Source organism: Hemicordylus capensis, chromosome 4 (genome assembly GCF_027244095.1).
Source record: "Hemicordylus capensis ecotype Gifberg chromosome 4, rHemCap1.1.pri, whole genome shotgun sequence".
Classification (NCBI taxonomy): Eukaryota; Metazoa; Chordata; class Lepidosauria; order Squamata; family Cordylidae; genus Hemicordylus; species Hemicordylus capensis.
Genome location: NC_069660.1, coordinates 181,641,886 through 181,661,159, shown reverse-complemented (window position 1 = coordinate 181,661,159; position 19,274 = coordinate 181,641,886). Strand labels below are relative to the sequence as shown.

General features: G+C 41.5%; 1 long non-coding RNA gene across 1 annotated transcript in view; it reads left to right on the top strand.

Moving 5' to 3' along the window:
• Positions 1–19,274, top strand: part of LOC128324721 (uncharacterized) — a 59,671-nt gene that overhangs the window by 9,330 nt on the left and 31,067 nt on the right. The window contains exon 2 of the long non-coding RNA XR_008307055.1: positions 11,685–11,788. This is a non-coding gene — a long non-coding RNA (uncharacterized LOC128324721). The remainder of the gene's footprint in view (positions 1–11,684; positions 11,789–19,274) is intronic.

Here is a 19,274-nt window from a genome sequence, read left to right as displayed (position 1 = left end):
GGACCTGCGTTGGTGAGCATCTCCTTCCTCTCTGGTGTGACAAGCTGCAGCCATGGAATACATACCTCACATTGCAGAATACCTTCTTCATGAACTCCACTATCTATTCAGATAATCTGGGGAGGTTCCGTTGTGGTTGCCACCGGCTCGATTAATGGAGACTCAAAACTGACCTTTTCTAGGGTTGCCCCAGGACTTTGGAACACACTTCCTAACAAAATTAGAGCCATATAGGGCTGAGAGAGATTCCTGCCTGCAATCTTGGAGAAGCCACTGCCAGTCTGTGAAGACAATACTGAGCTAGATAGACCAATGGTCTGACTCTGTCTCAGAAACATACCAGTGGGGATTCGAACCAGCAACCTCTTGCTCCCTAGGCAAGTTACATCCTCGCTGTGCCATTAGGTGCAATCTTTGCTCCTCATAAATTAGTCATTTCCCCACAGATTCACTACAAAACTGACACACTTATTGAGCAGGCAATTCTGAGTGTGGTAATGCCCCTTCCATCATACATAGTGCAAAAGGAAAGCTTTGAGAAGCTACAGAGAGTGTGTGTGGGATGTTGGCTGAAATAATATGACAGAATACTCTTTTACTTCTCCACCCCTAATACATAAGCACTCCTGTGCCTGTGTAATTAGTCAGGGAGCCACACTTAGGATTGATGGGGGCAGCCACTGGCTCCAAGCCTTACAGTGAAGAACACTGATATAAGTGGACCAAGGTCCTGACTTGGGATAAGGCAGCTTCATATGTAAATCCTGGATCATGGTTATAGAAATTCAGTTTATATCAAAATAAGGATCATTTTTGCTTTTAGAACAATCACTAAAATTTCAAACTGTATCCAAGGGGGAGCCCTGTTTTTATTTTTTATTTTTAAAAATCTCCTTGAATTTCTCAATGAGAAGATCAGTTAGGGCAGATAAGCTTCCAGGGAAGGCATCTTGCTCAATGATACAGATTTTCCTCTTCAGTGTGCATCTACAGGAGAATATTTGGTGTATTTTAGGATGTACACTCAGTTCATTCAGGATACTATGACATATTTCATGTGAAGTGACTGTGTACCCTAGAATCTTCAACCCTTCTGGGTCAAATCACTGTGAGAGGGCTCTCTGAAGGTAGGAAGCTTGAAAACTACAGTCAGGCTTAGTATACACCTGTAAGCATACCAGTCTCATCCAAAACCAAACACCCTAACCCTAACCCGAGATTGTGGAATGCACTCCCTGCTGAGATAAGATCCTCCCCATCTCTGGCAATTTTTTAAAAACACCTGAAAATCCATCTTTTCACCCAAGCTTTCCCAGCTTTTAAAAATTGTCTGTTTTTAATTTTATGGCTGTTTTTAGATGGTTGCATTGTTTTAACTTTTATATGTGTTTTAACTGTTTTTATGTTAACCACCCAGAGATGAACATCTGGGCAGTATAAAAGTTAAATAAATAAATAAATAAATAAATAAATAAATAAATAAATACCACAGGTGTTCTCAACCTTGGATCCCTAGATGTTGTTGGACTACAAGTCCCATCATCCCTGGCCACAGTGGTACTTTATTATTGTGGCTGGGAATGATGGAACTTGTAGTCCTACAATATCTGGGGATTCAAAGTTGGGAACCCCTGATCTATTGAATCTTGCATCCTCAGTACTCACAGCTATATTATGCTTATTATCACGGGGACTAGCTGGAAAAGAAGTGTGACATATAAGGCAAATGTGATAAAGCCATGGAGATATACTTCTGTGTTTATAGTTGTTAAACACCCACTGATATGTACATCTCTGTGCATATCAGAGTCTTTCAAGCTTCATCTATGGCACATGATAGTTAGGACTGTCCTTTGATTTGTTATTCACATGTACTCGGATATGCCTGGTATATTTGGCATGCCTGAAGATGTATATTAAGCCTTACTGGACCGGAATTTCTAGTGTTTTCCCCTACATTATTTTACACAATATACTAATAATATAATTAGTTTGTTCAGTGAAATCAATGAACCTGAATTTACCTTTTCTGGGAGCAAAAATTCAGTTTGGAAGATTTTACTTGATACTGTTAGCTGACATGGGCATTTTATATAAAATGGAAAGGCATGGTACAAATATCTATCTGTCTCTAGATTGACTTACAGGTCTGTGACCGCAATAAACATACTACTACTACTAGGTTGACTTACCAATAAAGATAGATAGATATTTGTACCATGCCTTTCCATTTTATATAAAATGGCCATGTCAGCTAACAGTATCAAGTAAAATCTTTCAAACACCTCACATATATACTTTTGGTTCCCCCACTCCTGTCCCCAGCAAATGTCAGCACTAGAGCCCCCCTAACCACCCCCCAATGTTTTAATATTGGCACAACAATACAGATACATTTAAGTTTAAAATTTGACCGTTTTGAAATGGAAGAAGTTTGTTTTAAATCAAGATTGTATCTAATGAGTTCTGAAGTGTCACATCTGGTATTGATGGCTCGTGTTGGTACAGTTTATTGGCCTGTTCTAAAGTCAGGGGTGTTTGTATCCCATGCTTACAAATTTTGCACCATGGTAACCGAATTTTTGCTCCCAGAAAAGGTAAATTCTGCACAATGGTACACATTATATAAATTAAATAAATTTGCATAGTTTATCTTATGCATGTTTCATTCTCCAGTTTTTATTATTTTGTATAATTTATTTTGCTGCTCCTGGTCATTGGGAAAGACGAAATATTAAACAGAAAAAGGGAAAGGATCTGCAAAATACATGAGAAGCCCTTTTGCTTCTGAGGAATTGTGAGGAGTTAAATCATCTCAGCATTCCCTGTCGTCCATTGGTCCATCTAGTTCAATATTGTGCACCTGAAGTGACAGTTGCTCTTAGGGTCTCTAGCAGGGTCCCAGCACGTTCCAGCAGAGATTTTTTAGGTGAAGATGGTGGCGGGGATGAACCTTATGCAGGCACATTATGAAGCTCTTCTCATGATTGGTGAGAAGAGCTTCTTGTGGGTCTGCAGGGAGAGTGAGTTAACTTACCTCTCCCTGCAGATGATCACCGAACCATCCCTGGGCGGGCAATTGGCCACCCACATGATTACTGGCTCCATCACAGAGCCGGTGGGGGCAGCGGGGATCAGGGGCTTCCCAGCCCCTGGAAGTCATAGGATGCCCCGCTCATGTGCACAGGGCATCCTGGGGAGCCTCCCGGAGGGGTTCTCCTCGTGTGTCACCGTGGTGGCACATGATCAGAAAACCCAGGTTAGCGGACCTCTCTCTTTGTAACCTACTTTGGCAGGCTAGCTGCCAGAGAGCCACCAGGCTCACCCGCGAGCCCGGTGGTTCTCACAATGGGGGAAAAGCAGGCTGGGCTCCTTTAGCCCAGTTCCCCCCCGTCGTGAGAATAGCCTCTCTGTATGTATTTGAAATACTAATTCAAATATTTGAATTATATTGATATAAGTAACGGATATAAGATCTCCAAAATGGCTGACAAGGGAAAGTTAATACGTAATACATACTAAAGTGAAAGTTCTGTAAGGTGTTGCTGTAAAATGTCCACTCCTCAGGCCTCAGATGTGACTGATGCTCCTATGCTGTTACTGCTGCTTAGAGGTGTGCAGAACCAGTCAAATAGAACTGGGTTTGATTCAAACTGGCCTGGTTCAACCAGTATGAACTTGAATTGGACTGGCCTAAAAAAAAAAGGCAGCTGGTCTGAGTTCAAACTGGACCAGGCCCAGTTTGATATGGACTAGTTCAACCAATGTAAGGGCTATGCTTATAAAGAGAAATCTGGTGAGGATTCCCCTTTACAAGCAAAAGGGTGAGGGAATCCTTTAAAAGTCTTCTTAAGGGTGGCTGGGGGGCAGGTGAGAGGGCACCTTACTAATTTCAGTGGCAAGAGCAACTCCTTTAAGCCGGGAGTACTGGCCGGGAGCACTGGTAGGGTTTAGAGGATCTGTTGCCATGCTGCCACCAAAGCTAGTAAGGTGCTCTCTCACTGCCACCCATCCTGGTCACCCTTAGAAGACTTTTAAAGGATTCCCTCACCCCTTTGCTTGTAAAGGGGAATCCTCCCTGGATTCCCCTTCACAAGCACAGTCCTTGAACCGGGTTGAACTGGTTCAACTGAATGGACTGAACTGCCAGCCAGTTCAACAGAACTGACTCGTGGACCGGCAGTTCAATTCAAATTTGGATCAAACCACCCTACCCGGTTTTGTGCACACCCCTACTGCTTCTGCTCTATGTATTCACTCTTCTACCAGGCAATGGGTGTTTGCCTAACCTCCTTGAGTATGACCAGAATGAAACTCACCTACTATGATGAAGACCTTCCATATGTAGGACTGTGGAAATAATAATAATCTAAGGGCCATCTACAAAAAATTGCTACTGAGTGCAAATGGATAGCTCTCTCTCTCTCTCTCTCTCTCTCTCTCTCTCTCTCTCTCTCTCTCTCTCTGTGTGTGTGTGTGTAGAACATTGTTATTCACTTAGAACATCTTAGGTTAACAACTAAAAATTATAATGTGTGAAGTGGCTAAGATCCAGCATAAAGAAGGTCAGCTCTCCATAAGAATATCTGTAAAAGAGAAGATAGGGGATCATGATCCTGACCCAAGTTTATTATATTCCAGTAGAATTAATAACGTGTGGGATTTAACAGGGCAGTGACAATTACCCCATAATACAATAATTAATGTAACATTTACATTTTCCTGTTAGGAACTGCTTGAACAAAACTGTCTGCTAATGATTCTAATTAGCATATTAAAAAGCCTTTTTGTGAATACTCCCAACTATCCTTGCTGCAGAAGTAGAATGTGCAAAACCAAGAAAAGAAAAGAAAAGTCTGGTTATAAACACACAGCTACACACAACAGAGAGGGAGGGAATGAAGCACAATTCACAGTAACAATAATTTGTTACTTAAATGTTTTTGGTATGGAGTCTAATTGTGTTTGCTTATCACTGTCATGTAAATATTGCTGGGCTTCATCCTAAAGCTGTGACAGAATTTTGAAAAAAGAAAGAAAACGAGACAATTTTGCTTGGCTTGACAAGTCTTTCACATTACCTATATATGTTTTAAGTTAAACCAAAATATAGCCAGAGGCAGACAGGAGTTTCAACAGTGACCACTGTAATACTGAGTATTTTTAATTATTGTAACAATAAATCACAGAGGAATGTCCTCCAGGAGTGAAATGATTTTCTAAAAAAACATCTTGGAATATTTCTGAAATTCAATTAATTGAAGGCACCAGATAAAAGGTACATGTTCTTAATGGCTGTAAAGGAACCCTAAGGGATGTAACCGAGCTCCGAGCTGAACTTCAAAGTATGACAGAAATACTTACAGTATTACTTTAAAAAGTATTCAGATCAATGAATCAGTTAAAATTACTTATACATTTAACAGCCTTTTCATTTTCTCTTTTTGAGCTGGAGAGACAGAATTGCTCTCATTTCCTGCGATACAAAAAGAGAGAGAGACAGAGAGAGAGAAAGAAAAAAGCTGTTGAAACCTGTAAAAGAAATTGTAATTAAAGCTAGCCTTCAGTCAAAAATTGGTTTTATGAATTTCTAGTTGACACATGATAAAGAGGCCAGAAAAACATAAAAGTGGCTTGATGAGACCTACATTTGCAGGCTTTATACTCACATTTCACAGGGTTGTGTAAATATTTCTCTTTTGAACTACCAGAGGTGACAGCTTACCAGCTTTCCCACTGCCATGCAGCTCCCAGACTTCATAACCACACGGTGTCAATCCTCTGACCTACTGTTTATTTAGTCATGGTAACTAAATGAAACCCCCATGTTTAGATGCAGTAGGAGGGGGAATAGTGGATGCTGGGGACAGAGAGTAAGGAGGGGGGCTCTTGCCTTTCTGCCCTATTGGTTAGAGGAAGTTGGGTACTTTTGGAGGCTGGATGCTGGACTGGGTGGCCTTTGGCAGTTTTTACTTCCTAATGAAGGTGAGTGGGCTACTTTAGGGGTCCCTGCAATCCTGGAAGAAAGAGGCATTCCTCTTCCTGTAGTATGACTTGACCTGTGGGAGTGGCAGCAGAACTCAGATGACATTGGGAGTGGCAGGATGCCAAGGATGGCAGGCTCTAGCCTCTGTTGGTTTTTCACCCAACTATACTTCCCTCATCATTGCAGGGTGAGCAGTGGCTGACCTAGTCCTCATGCCCCTGAGACAGGATGCCAAATGCTGTCTCATTTTGCATACCCTCCTCTCACACCAAATTGTTGCCACCACTCCTTTGCGAATGTGTGCGTGCGTGCACCTCTTCCTCATCTTCCTTTGTAACAGTGATAACTACTATGCATTGTGCATGCCTTCCTCTGCCTCTCTTCCATGCACCACTGGACTGCTAATGAAAAGGGGAGGCAGCAGAAGAGGAATTGAGGAAAGGACAGTATAGTCTTGGAGACAATCTATACTAGAATACTAGAGATGCTCTATAGAAGTTCTACATGCTCTCCCGTAATTTACGGCTTTTTCTTCATTTCCCTTTCTGCACCCTTCCATTTTTTTTGTAGTTGTCTAGTGCATGAAGAGGGGAAAAAGGGAAAGGAGACTAGGATGACTATCTCAGAGCAGCTCTTTGCTGAGTGGTTCCAGTGGTGAAGACAGTAGAGGCAAGCAGGTGAAGTGGGAGGGTCCTTTCGCTCTCTTGCCAATCCCACAATGAGGTGACTGCCTTGAGGGTGAGTGTGAAAGCTGTGATTCCCCCACTCATTCCTCAGGTTGTTGCCATGAAGGTGATTTATCTCTGTGCCATCTACATGGAGAGAAGACAATGCATCTCCATTATTTGATGAAGGCTGATCCTTCTGATGTGTGAACAGTTTGTTCAGGAAGGCACACCACACTGGAAAGGCAACGTGACCAAATATCAAAAGCCACAGGGACGTATCTAGGGTAGGGCAGGCAGGGCACGTGCCCCGGGCACCACTTGAAGGGGGGCGCCATTTAAAAAAAATTTTTTTTAAAAAAAAAATGGCCACAGAAGACAAAATGGCCACTGTGCATGTTCAAATGGCCTCTGTGAGGCCCTAGGCCATGCCAGGCCTCGCAGAGGCCATTTGAGCATGCATGGCAGCCATTTTGTTTTCAGTGGCCATTAAATTTTTTTTAAAAAAATAAATGGCCACCACACATGCTCAAATGGTCCCTGCAAAGCCCTAGAGACCAACGAGGGGAGGGGGAACATTGCAGACCCACCCCACAGCCTTTAGGAAGCCCCCGAAGGGGCTACAGGTATTTTTTTAAATTTAATATAATATAAGTCACTGTACACATATTCAGTTTGGCACTATGTACAGAGAATCTGGGCTTGTGAATACTGAGCTGAAGCTTATGAGCTAGGATTGTATTCATTTGCTCTTACTTTGCTTCTTGTGATAAGTGAGTTAAATGTGATGTCTTAATAATATGGCTATTAATGGTGAGTTTGTCTTTGAATCAGTGTGAAGTCCTTAGTATAAAGGCCCACTGGGATTTTCTTGCTCTCTTTCTCACATTTTAACTGTCTTTCTGAAATACTAGAATATATTCCAAGCAGTGACACAGTTTACTCTGCATATCCTTTAATTATTTTCAGAGTAAATAGGGAAAAGTCAAATTCTCCATTTATTTTTAAAACTTATGTAATAGTGATGCTACAATGCATAGTGGAGAATTAGACATTAGTTTTCCAAGTACACCTCCACATAGTATTTGGGTATTTCATGATCCCCAGCATACTGAAATTTGTGGTTTTCCAGCACCTTTTGGTCTGGCTACATCCACAGCAAAATTGTTTTTGAAATATTAAAAGATTAACGAGCTTGACTTGTATTTTTGAGCTGATATTATGGTAAAGTTATCGGAAAGATGGGTGTCGGATGTTTGGACAGGGGGCGCAATTTCAGTGCTTGCCCTAGGTGCTATTTTCCCTAGATATGCCTCTGAAAAGCCATCATGCATGCACACAAGCAGGTTGGAGTCTGGGAAAGTTATCTTCCTCCCCATGCTGCCATTGTCATCGTATCATCACAACCACTACACAAAGTTAAAAACAAATGGATTTGCATATAGATATAGGAGTTGCTGGGTGAACATAGCCTCTCTCCAAGCTATAGTGCCCCGAACCAGACCCCCTATCTTTGTGGATTGGACTCAGCCCAGCATAATATCTGTCCAGTAGCTATTGCTGCTCCCTCCCTCCCTCCCTCCCTCTCTCCCTCCCTCCCTCTCTCCCTGTGTGTGTGTAACAATTCTCTTATCCCATTTGCAATGTAAAACTCTTTGTGAACTTTTAATATAAATATTTTTTAAATAATAATATAATATATAGCCATTCTGCTCACTCAGCAAAGAGGCACCTTTTAAAGTGGTGGCTCTCTTGTATGTAGCAGGGGGAGAGCAACCGGCCCTAACCTATCCAGCCCACGCATGGCACCTTTGCAGTGCTGATTGCTGGTGTCTACCTTACATTTCTTTTTAGACTGTGAGCCCTTTTGGGACAGGGAACCTTTTCATTTCTTTTTTGTGTAAACTGCTTTGAGAACTTTTTTGGGGGTTGAAAAGCAGTATATAAATATTCATCATCATCATCATCATCATCATCATCATCATCATCATCATATTTAAATCAGGATAATGCAGAATTAGTATCTTTGAAGAGAATATATGTCAAATCATGCTGAGCATTCTCTTTCCTCTCCCCGTAAAATCTTACGGAATCTGGGTGTTCAGATTCCGTAAGATTTGACTGAAACATAGAAACAGACACAGACACAGTGCTAGAACAGAACAAGCTACATTTTAAACAGTGAATTGTTTTTCTAGGTCCTTCTACAGAAGATGGAGAGGGCATCTATGCAGGAAACTCTAGGACTTGAAGTCTGAGAGAGAAGTTTGCTATTCATTAGATTTTAATAGTATACTCTGTCAAGAACTACAAATCCCAGCATTCCTATATTTCCTTTGAACAGGGTATGGCTGCTGACTAATAGCAGGAAGGAGGGAAGAGACAAGAACCATAATAACAAGGAACGTTGAGATCCCACAGAAACTCAGAGTCACTGTATATATTTCTGAGGATATAGAGAAGCCTCAGAAATGTATAAGAATGTATTAGATTTTATTTGCATTTAGCCATCTGACTAGAGCAAAATAATAAAACACTGCAATAAACTCAAATAAAAACAAACTTCACAACACAGTATACAAGAAATGTCACATAGACCCAAATAAAAATTAAGAAGCATCTACAGCTTAAATTTCAGAATCTCCCCAACAATTTCCATCATTTCTTTCAGTCAGCTTCCTCTATTGATCACTGAAGACAGACAACGAGCTGTCTTTGCAGTTACGTATTTATCTTGTCCACACTGCAAATACGTCACTACATCATTGGCCAATGTCCTCATATAATTCTTTGAGATATGTTGTTCCCTGTCTTATAAAAGTGGGTACTGGGTAATATGTACAAGCTCTTCAAAAGCCTTTAGATCACAGGGGAAGGTATGCTCAAGATAAGGCTTATTCCTTTATTAAATAAATTCCTATGGCTTCTTCACTCTACAACATCTGATGGCATCAAATTTAGTTGATCTTTGGTAAAAAATCTATCATTCTCTGTAATATTGTATCTCCATAAAATAACACTGCAGAGCAGAAACCAAAACCATAACCCGGAAGGAAGATTTTGATAGAATGGTGCTATCTAAATAGATATCGCTGCCCTATCAATTTGAAGAGATGCTTCCTGCAAACACTGCCCAAGAACATTTTAGTATACTCTATCATCAAACCCTTTATATATGGTTCAGAAAAAATCCAAATTCATCACTAAGAATGATACAAATCCCTACAAACTCAGTTCCTTAAATGCAATGTGAATGGAACACTAAAATGATCTTGACCATTTTAGTGACATTTTATCAACAACATTTTATGTGCCACTATCATTTTACATCATTTTATCATTTTACATGCCACTCTCTGTACTGTGACAACCAGTTCAAGTCTGCAAAGATCAGAAGGGGATGAAAGGAGGAGCACACAGAAAGATAGTAAAAGGGCCAGATAAAGCCCTGCATGTGACAAAGAAGGAGATGTGCCAAGAGCATGCCCACTGGGATGTTGTCCATGGATGTCCCACATATCCCTTTATTGTGTGCAGGGTTGTTAATCCAAATGTCAATGTAAGTATTTGGAGCACTTATATAGGAGCTATTTGGATGAACAAGGGACACACCAAGACAAAAAGGGACACAAATAGAGGGACAACTGAGAGGGTGTCAGGCCATCTTCGGAGGAAGTCCTGAGAAACTGCACTGTTAGTGCATCCCCGTCTGAATTGTGTGTGTGGGCGGGGGGTGGGGGAGCTGAACATTTACAAATCACTGAGTTGGCACCTAAAATGTGAAATGCTACAGTCATAATGGTTTTCCCCGTGACACTCTATGGATGTGAAAGCTGGACTTGAAGAAGCAAGATAGAAAAAGCATTGATGCTTTTGAACTTTGGTGCTGGAGAAGACTTTTGAGGATATTATGGACAGCCAGGAAAACAAACAAATGGATCATAGATGAAATCAATCCTGAATTTTCACTCGAGGCTCAAATGACCAGGCACAAACTATCATACTTTGGACACATTATGCGAAGATCCAGCTCCCTTGAGAAGTCCTTAATGCTGGGGAAAGTTGAAGGAAATAGAAGAAGAGGACGACCAGCAGAAAGGTAGATGGACTCAATTACAACAGCAATGAATGCACCACTGAGATACCTTAAAGGCCAAGTTGAAGACAGATGATCCTGGAGAGAATATATCTATGTAGTCGCTAAGAGTTGATACCAACTTAATGGCACTTAATCAATCAATCAATCACAATTAAAAAACAACTTTCACCCAGTTCACCTAAATCCTATTCACACATTATTTTCAGTGAACATATCATTAGTGTTCAGTGTATAAATATACAAATATGCACACATGTACAGTTATTCATGCACGGCCAATGTGGTGTTTTTGGTTAATCAATTCCTTGCTCCAGGCCAGCTTTTGAATGTATCCCAGTCCTGACTAACAAAACAGCCAGTAGCAAGAACACTGAAGAGCAGTGAAAAGCAGTGGGGCGCACCAGGAATATGCCCTGTTGCCCTAAGGGCAGTCTGAGCCTACTTCTCATGACCAATCGGAAGGAGAGGAGGTGGGGCTCTCCGGACAGGGAGAGGGGGAAAGGGGAGCTGGGCAGCTGGAGCGGGGAGAGCCCAGCTAACACAGCAGGGCACACCAGGCAAGGGTGCACCGGGAAAATGCCCTGCTGCTCAGTGAGCTAGTCCGAGCGGCATGCATGTATATGCATCCACAATGTAATATCTGAATAGGGTTTCACTGTTTGCTAGAACTAGGCCTAAAGCAACAGTTGGGTGGAATGAATTGGGAATTGTTAGGAAGAAAACTTATAAACACTTGCTCAGAAGCACAGACATATCAGTAAACGTCTTTGAACCAAGAGGTATTATTACACATTTTTGATAACTCTGCGTACTACTCCTCACCTACTGCACTGGCAAAGGGGAAAACTGAGGGTCACTGAACACTGGAAAAATTCACAGTGGATTACAATCACAAAGTCAGCCAGGCTAAGGTGTCTTATGGTTCATTTTCTAGGCATCACAATAACAACAAGGAAGAAAAGTGATTCCCAACAGACAGTGATACAAAGTCACAAAGGACTGTGACAGTGACACAGATATATAATATCTTAAAGTGAGGTAAGTTTTTATGTTGCAAAATAAATAATTTTCATTATGAAATTCTAATACTGTGGGTATTCATATGGCATGAAGGTACTGTACTATGAAGTATTATATTAAATATAAAATATAATGCAAGTGTTGCAACGTTTCCAACTTTTAATAATGTTCAGTGTCCTTAAAATCTGCTTTTAGACTAACGTCTGAGGGTCACATTATATGTTATGCTAGCTGTGTGAAAACCGACAGGCATAGGCATTTTTTCCTACTCATGTGATACTTGATTTTTCATCAAGAGCTGCTATATGTGATTGTGCCAGAACAGTTTCTTTTGCGTCCTGTTCCTTTCAGATGTTTCAGTCACACAGCTCTTGCAGAATGCCCCTCACCCAATTGTTTTAACAGCAATTTTTCTGTGTTGGGGCTGATTCCAGCATATAGGAGGATACTTGGCAACATGCATTGGTGACACCTTCTCCTTCTCCTTGCCCCCATTCACCTGGTGCTGGGGGAGGAAGTGTAATGCAAGAACTAGACCAGTGTAATGATTAAGAGACTCAGCTGTATTATTACCTTCTTCAATAGTACTTCCAATCCAGAGTCTAACCATGATTAATCTCATCTCCTCAAAGGGAACTTGGTCCAATTGTTCATTTCAACATCTTAATTCATGAAGATTTAGTGTGTGTGTGTGGGGGGGATGAATTCCAAGCAAAAGGATCCACACTTGCAAAGATAAATGGTAATACACCACCAGTGTGGAAATCTTTGCTGATTCAAACAAGCAACTACTGGTCAATATCCAAGTTCATGCTTCATTTGAAGACCTTCCTCCTCCTCTCAGACCCCTGAATTGATGACGGGCAGTATCCTATCTAATGGTGCTAATCACATTTTTAGGGAGAGGGATTTTTGTGAGTGTTTTAGAGGGGGACCTGGAGATGATATTTGAGGGTGATGCAGGGGCATAGCTAGGGCAGAGGGGGCCCATGTTTGCCCCTCTCTCTAGCAGCCCCTCGGAGTGAGGGAGATAATGAAGAAAATAGGGAGGGAGGGAGCTGGGGGCCCCTCAGGAGCTGGGGGGGGGAAAGGTTCTATGAATCCATCCAATCAATTATAGCTACACCCCTGGGGTGATACCTACCATCAAAATATTACTGACAGTTCTAACAATTTGTTTGGCAGTACTTGCAGAGCACAATCATTACACATGAAATCATGGGAGATGGAAGTGAATTCTTTCCCCCATTGCTGCAGTGTCCTTCTGTGCATGCAGGAAGCAGGTTTTTTGGGGGATTGGCTATGCCTGACCTCAGTACTAGGATTTTGACCTCCTGCACTTGCCTGGCAACCAGAGCAGTGCCTCTTGTCGGCACTTGATGTAAGAGATATTCGAGATGCCTCAAACCCTCCCCTTCCTTGCAAAAGGGAGAAATGGAAAGCCCGGGGACACCCGAACAGAGGAATGCCAGTTCTTGCCAAAGGTTGGCTGTTATGACCCCCCAAGATTCATGAAAGCACAAGGACAAGAAAATTAATAGGTTAACAGCATTTTATTTCTCACCCAAACCCAAGCAGTTTTCAGCATGCAGGAAGGAACAGCAAACGTTTCTGACATAAAACCAAAGCTGACAGTTCAAGATTAATTATGCCTCCAGTATAACTCCGTTTTGTGGTCATACCTTGTGGTTAAATCTCTCAATTTCCTTTCTCCTCCTCCTTGGTGGGGAAAAAACCAACCTTGGGGTTTTTTTTAGAAACCCCTGTTCTGGGTTCAGCTGCCCATAGCCCTAACATGTGAATCAGCACTTGAATGTACTGTGAGAGTGAGGAGGAACCTGTCTGGATTTTCCCCTCCACACAGCCTCATTTGATCTCAGATTTTGCACCAAAATTTTATACCAAGGAAGACTTGGTATAAAATTCATGCCAGAATGAGTAATGCTCTTGTCTGGTATTTGGACTGGAATTATCCAAGTCGAGGATAGGCTATAATTTAACACATTAATTCAGACATGGTACAACAAATTAATATCCAAATTCTATCCAGACCTAACTTATTTGAAATTCCTCGTTATATAAATCAAGGGAGCACCTACTGGTAGCCTCAAGGTCTGACCTGGCCTTTAAGCCATTTTTTCTGATCTCTGGCAGCCTTAGCAGATTTTTAATCAAATCGTGGTGAAAACTTTGCCTGCTCATTAAGGGGGGGAAATACTTTCAGAATTGAAGAATCTCTTTGGGTTTTGAATGCAATGCTTTGCCAAAGCATAAGTTCTATATATCCATGCCTTTGCTGATAGATTCCACTAGCCTGAGAGCAAAGTCCAGCTCCCAAGCTGATATCTGGGATTGAAGTGATTCTTGAAAAATCAGACATATCTCTAGGTAAGACTGAGAAAGACCCCGGTCTAGAACCCGTGGGTCTCCAGATGAAACAACTCCCATCATTCCCAGCTATATGGCCTTTGGCCAATGCTAAGCTAGTTGGACCAATATACTTATATTATGTAACTGTAATTATAAAATTACTTATGATAAGAGAATTTAATAATTAAATTTAATATTTTAATATAGTGATAGCCGCTGTTGGTTTCTCAGGAGCCAGTCTTCACCAGACACTGTTCCAGAGCCCAGAAGTATATTTTGTTTCACAACCCTACTTCACAGGGGGTCAAATTTTATTATAAAGTAAGTGCCTTCTAGCGCTATAAGCAACACAATTATGAAGCAGATATGTTTGAACATGGCTGAGAAACTACATACAAAATCAAAATTAAGATGTAGCATTCAAGGGTAGATTCTCAGTATTGCACACACAACATTTGAAACCAATGCTCTTGCTCTCATTAGAGCAGCCGCTGCGCTCAACACAGCCCTAGCCTCTCCTCGCCCACCCACGGCTCACTGCCAGAAATGGCAGCAGGCTAGGGTTGGCGGGGAGGCTTTTAATCTGGCGGTGATCATGCACACAATCATCTGCTGTGGTTAAACGAACTGCCGGGTTAAGAGGTTGGGCTAGCAGAAGCGGAAGCGCTGCTAGACCGGAGAGCTTCATGATGTCAGCAGCTGCCCTCTAATTGGCTATGAAGGAGCAGGAGGTAGACCCAGCTCTGTTGGAGCCATTTCAGCTACAGGATCATAAAGTGTGCTTTGCAGAGTGGCACAGCTATGGATAATAGCTCCTGTAGCCACAGCTCTTTATTGTTTCCAGGCCTGCTGGGTCCAAGTGGCTGCAAAGAAAAGGGAAGTGGATCCACATGACCAGAAAAGCAATATAGGAGAGCTCTCCTCTCCTCCTGCCTTGTTTAAAAGCATAGTGCAAAAGCAGGGCTACTCTACTTTGAGCATCCTGTGTTGAAGGGATTTTCTTGAGTTCACACAATCATGCAAACCAGGTATGCAAAGCCTCCTATCCTGATTTTGATTATTGTGTGAACAGACCTTATACCAGCTCTGATTTGAGTGGGATACTGCTGGTGTGGGGGAACTGAGGAACTCTCTCTTTCTCTGATACTTTGGTATATGATGCAGTGGCAGCTCTGATTTGGCGGGGGGTGATACTGGAGCGGGGGGCTAAGGAACACTTTCTCTACCACCATCTCTAGTGATCCTAGGAGTGGGGTTGGAGTGTGGGACAGTCATACCTACATCAGCCAATGAGGTGTGTTTTCAGTCTCCACTGTTGTTAGACTAGCTTTAAAGTATTTATTTATTTATTTATTTATTTATTTATTTATTTGAAACATTTAATATACTGCCCACTCCGAAGTCTCTGGGCGGTGTACATAAACATACAGAGCAAGACAGCATTAAAAATACATTCTAAATTAAAAACTAAAGTAACTAACAAAAAGAAAAAAACAAATGGGCAAACTACAGGGTAAAAGCCTGGCGAAAAAGAAAAGTCTTCAATAGAGAATTAATAATCAATAAGGAAGGAGCTAAACAAATCTGAAGGGGAAGGGAGTATATTTTCCTGAAAACTATAAAAGTTAAAACAATGATTTTTGGTTTCACTTCATACTAATTATGTGACTGAATGCAGTTATGGGACTGATACAGAAACTTGAGAGTTAGGAAAACACCCCATTGTTTTTACTGCACATTTCTAATAGATTTTGGCTGAAATCCTGCACATCGTTATGCTAACTGCAATAGGTTTGAAGCAGCCATATTGTGTACAAGATCTCACCTTTTGCATATGTTTGATGTTGTAGTTATTAGAATAAACCTACTTATATTATCATAAAGTGAGATATTAGTTGGTATTGTTTGAAGGAAGAGGTATGTTTCAGACGCAGAATTATTCTCAAGTAATTTAGAATGGTGTCATTTCTTTCTGCTCTTTCCCTTTCTTCTATCCCTAATTCAAGAAAATGAGCTGGTTTTAGAAACTTTTGGCTTGATTATGGTAGATAGGTTTTCCCTCACTGCAGATAAATTTGGGTAAATGATAGTGATTCTCACCTCCCACCTCCAAACAGTAAGGGAAATATTAATAACCAGGTGGGAGGAGGAGATGGTGGAACAATGAATTACTGGGATGTACTATTTCCCTTGGAAAAGACTTATACCTCATGTAAGTAAAGCCATATCACCAATGCTAGCCAGCCTTTTGCGTAAGGCATAGCAGAAGCTTCCCAATGAGGCAGCATGATGGATAACTTCATTATACAACTTACGATGCTTTTATTTCTTTGTCTCCTACCTTCTCAGGTTTTGTTTAATCTCTTAGCTCTGGTTAAGCCTGATGATTTCTTCAGTATTATTTATTTGTTTGTTTATTATTTATCTATCATATTTTTATACCGCCTGATATATACATCTGCAGCCAATGATGTGAAAAGTAGGATGATATGAAAAACCAAGTTTTTAGCCTACCCGGGCTAAATAGAAACTTGTATTCATAGGTAAAAATGGTATCTGTTGTGCTCCCAAATCCTACAATCTGGACAAAGGAGACTGTTGGAGAGTTTTGTGATCCTGAGTCATAAAACTCAGCATAAAGCATTTGAGACATTCTGATTTTGGAGGAAAGGCATGTGGCAAGTTGTACTGACTTTAAACTCTGTCTACAACTTTCAGTTTATCAGTTGGGTACCAGGGCTATCAATTCTGCTGTTGGAAAGATCCACGAACACACCTGGTTCTACTGCTGATACTCATCATCCTGTTACATAGTCTATGTAAGCACTATTGCTTCTTTGAATAGTATACTTCCTTGACTGCAGTTATCTTGAAGCAGTAGCCATCAGGAGGCGGAAGGACATAATCGAGGAATCTGTGCAATAGTGAATCATCTCTGAGGGTAGAGAGGCCAGTTTGGACCTGAACTTGAAGCATGCCATGCCATGCCACATACGAGCCTCCAACAAGCCAGAAGATAAACAGAATATACACAAGGCGTTTCCAATGCAAATGTATAAAGAGAGTATTCATTACACAACTTGAACTTGCACACTGTGATAATCATATTGAGCTTTGCCTATGATGATTTTAATTTTTTTTAAAAAGCCGAATAGAAAAATCCTTTGTTTAATTGTGATTTGTTTAATTAGGAACCTTTAAATTAGAGCAACAGGAAGTTTTGCTTTGATTAAAACACAAGCCAAGTAAAAAATTACCAGACGGAAAGGTACAGAACTGTTTACAAGGGGATGGGTCTCCGAAGGGGAAACACATCCTTGTTACCAACAGATACCCATGCTCCCTTGCAGTGGGATGTGTATCTGAATGCACATCCCATTGAAAGTAAAGCAATGCCAAATGTGGATGTTGTTTCCCTGCACCGCATTACTTTCATGAGAGGAAGCATCATTCATTACCTTGGCAGCATAAGTTCATATCCAAGCAGCAGCAGATCAGGAGAGCAATGGCTGTACTAAACAGGCACAAAGATATGTGAAAGTGTGGGAGATCATGAAACATTTTTCACCTCTCTCCCCAAAATGCCAACTTCTTCAGTGAAAATTAAACCTCACAGAAAATCTAGTGCAGCATCAGATTAGGTCATCAGAGAAGACCCTACTGTCCAGAGCCCCAACATAGAAAATCCATTCCGGCCTCCATTCTTCACATGACAGCTTAAAGCACCAGAGAACTTAAATATATTTATCCCCATCCACTCTGCACTACTTTGCATGTGTTAATATTGAAACGCCACCTGTCATCAGCCTCTCCTGTCACCTCTCTTCACTGGCTCCTCTGGCATTCAATAGTTTCCTACAGCCTTGGTTAACTTAAATTATTGTCTCATCTTGAAGTTTGCCACTTCTTTGTTCATCCTCTTTCTAAGATCAGTAATGCAGATGATATTTCTACCTCTTTTAATTTTCTTGTGTCCTACTGTATCTGTAGCTCAAGGCAACAAGCCAGTATATGTTTTCTGGATTTTGCTGGGCAGGGTTTGTTTGTTTGTTTGTTTAGTATTTTGCAATGTTGCTGCTGATTTGTAGTTTAGTTATGCTATTTATTTGTGTGCAGAGGCACTCTTCCCCCTGGACTTTGGGGCACAAATCCAGGGCCTCCACAGCCCCTGGGGGCCTCCAAATCCTCTTTAGTATGTTCTGGGTGGTGTGGTTGCCCAGTGGAGCATGATGATGCTTAATTTGTGGGGCGGGGGCTGGCGGGGGGGGGGGGGCGCTCCAAAGGCTTTCAGGTTCAGGCTCCAACATTACCTAGGTGCACCTCTGTTTGTGTGTTTTAAACTGATATTCTTTATGTATTGTCTTTGTTTATATTAGCTGTTCTGGCGATTCCATGAAGCTATGTTTCGTGGGGTTTGCATTTAAAATAAAAATCAAACTAACACCACAGTAGAAATAACTGCAAGAGTGTGTTCAGGCCTTGCGATCTGTGGGAGATGATTATTTTTATGACTACCCATCATCCTAGTGAATGTGGATTGGAAGAGTGAATGGGTAGCAATTCTCATTCCCATTGTCCACATGGGCCCAAAGGATCAGAGTAGGGGAAAGGGGTATTATTGCACCTAAAGAGCAATGTTGCCTTATGCCAGACAACTTCAGGTTGCTGGCCCTATAGTACTGTCTATTCTGACTGGCAGTGGCTCTCTTAGACATGCTGCTGGAGATCAGTTTTGGCAGGAAGTGCAAGGGACTGAAGCTGAAGTCTTCTGCATGCAAAGCATGTGGACTTCCACTTAGCGATGGTATCTCCCCAAACATCTGCACGAGGAAGTGCCTCTCTGTAATATGGCACACTCTATGATATGAGATGTCTTTCTGCTGCTGTCAGTACTAGGGAGCTACTCAAGGCTAATTGTTTATTGCTACTTTGCCTGTTGACGATCTCTGATAAGCACACATAGGTATTCATAGGTCAAGCAAGGGTCAGAAATACACTGGATCCCCTCTAAAATATATTCAGGGCTGTGACCCACGCCTGGCACAGTGGTGTAGCTATGATGGAGAGGATGGGTTCAAAGAACCTGGCCCCCCCAGCTCCTGAGGGATTCCCCCCAGCTCCACCCTTCCCTATT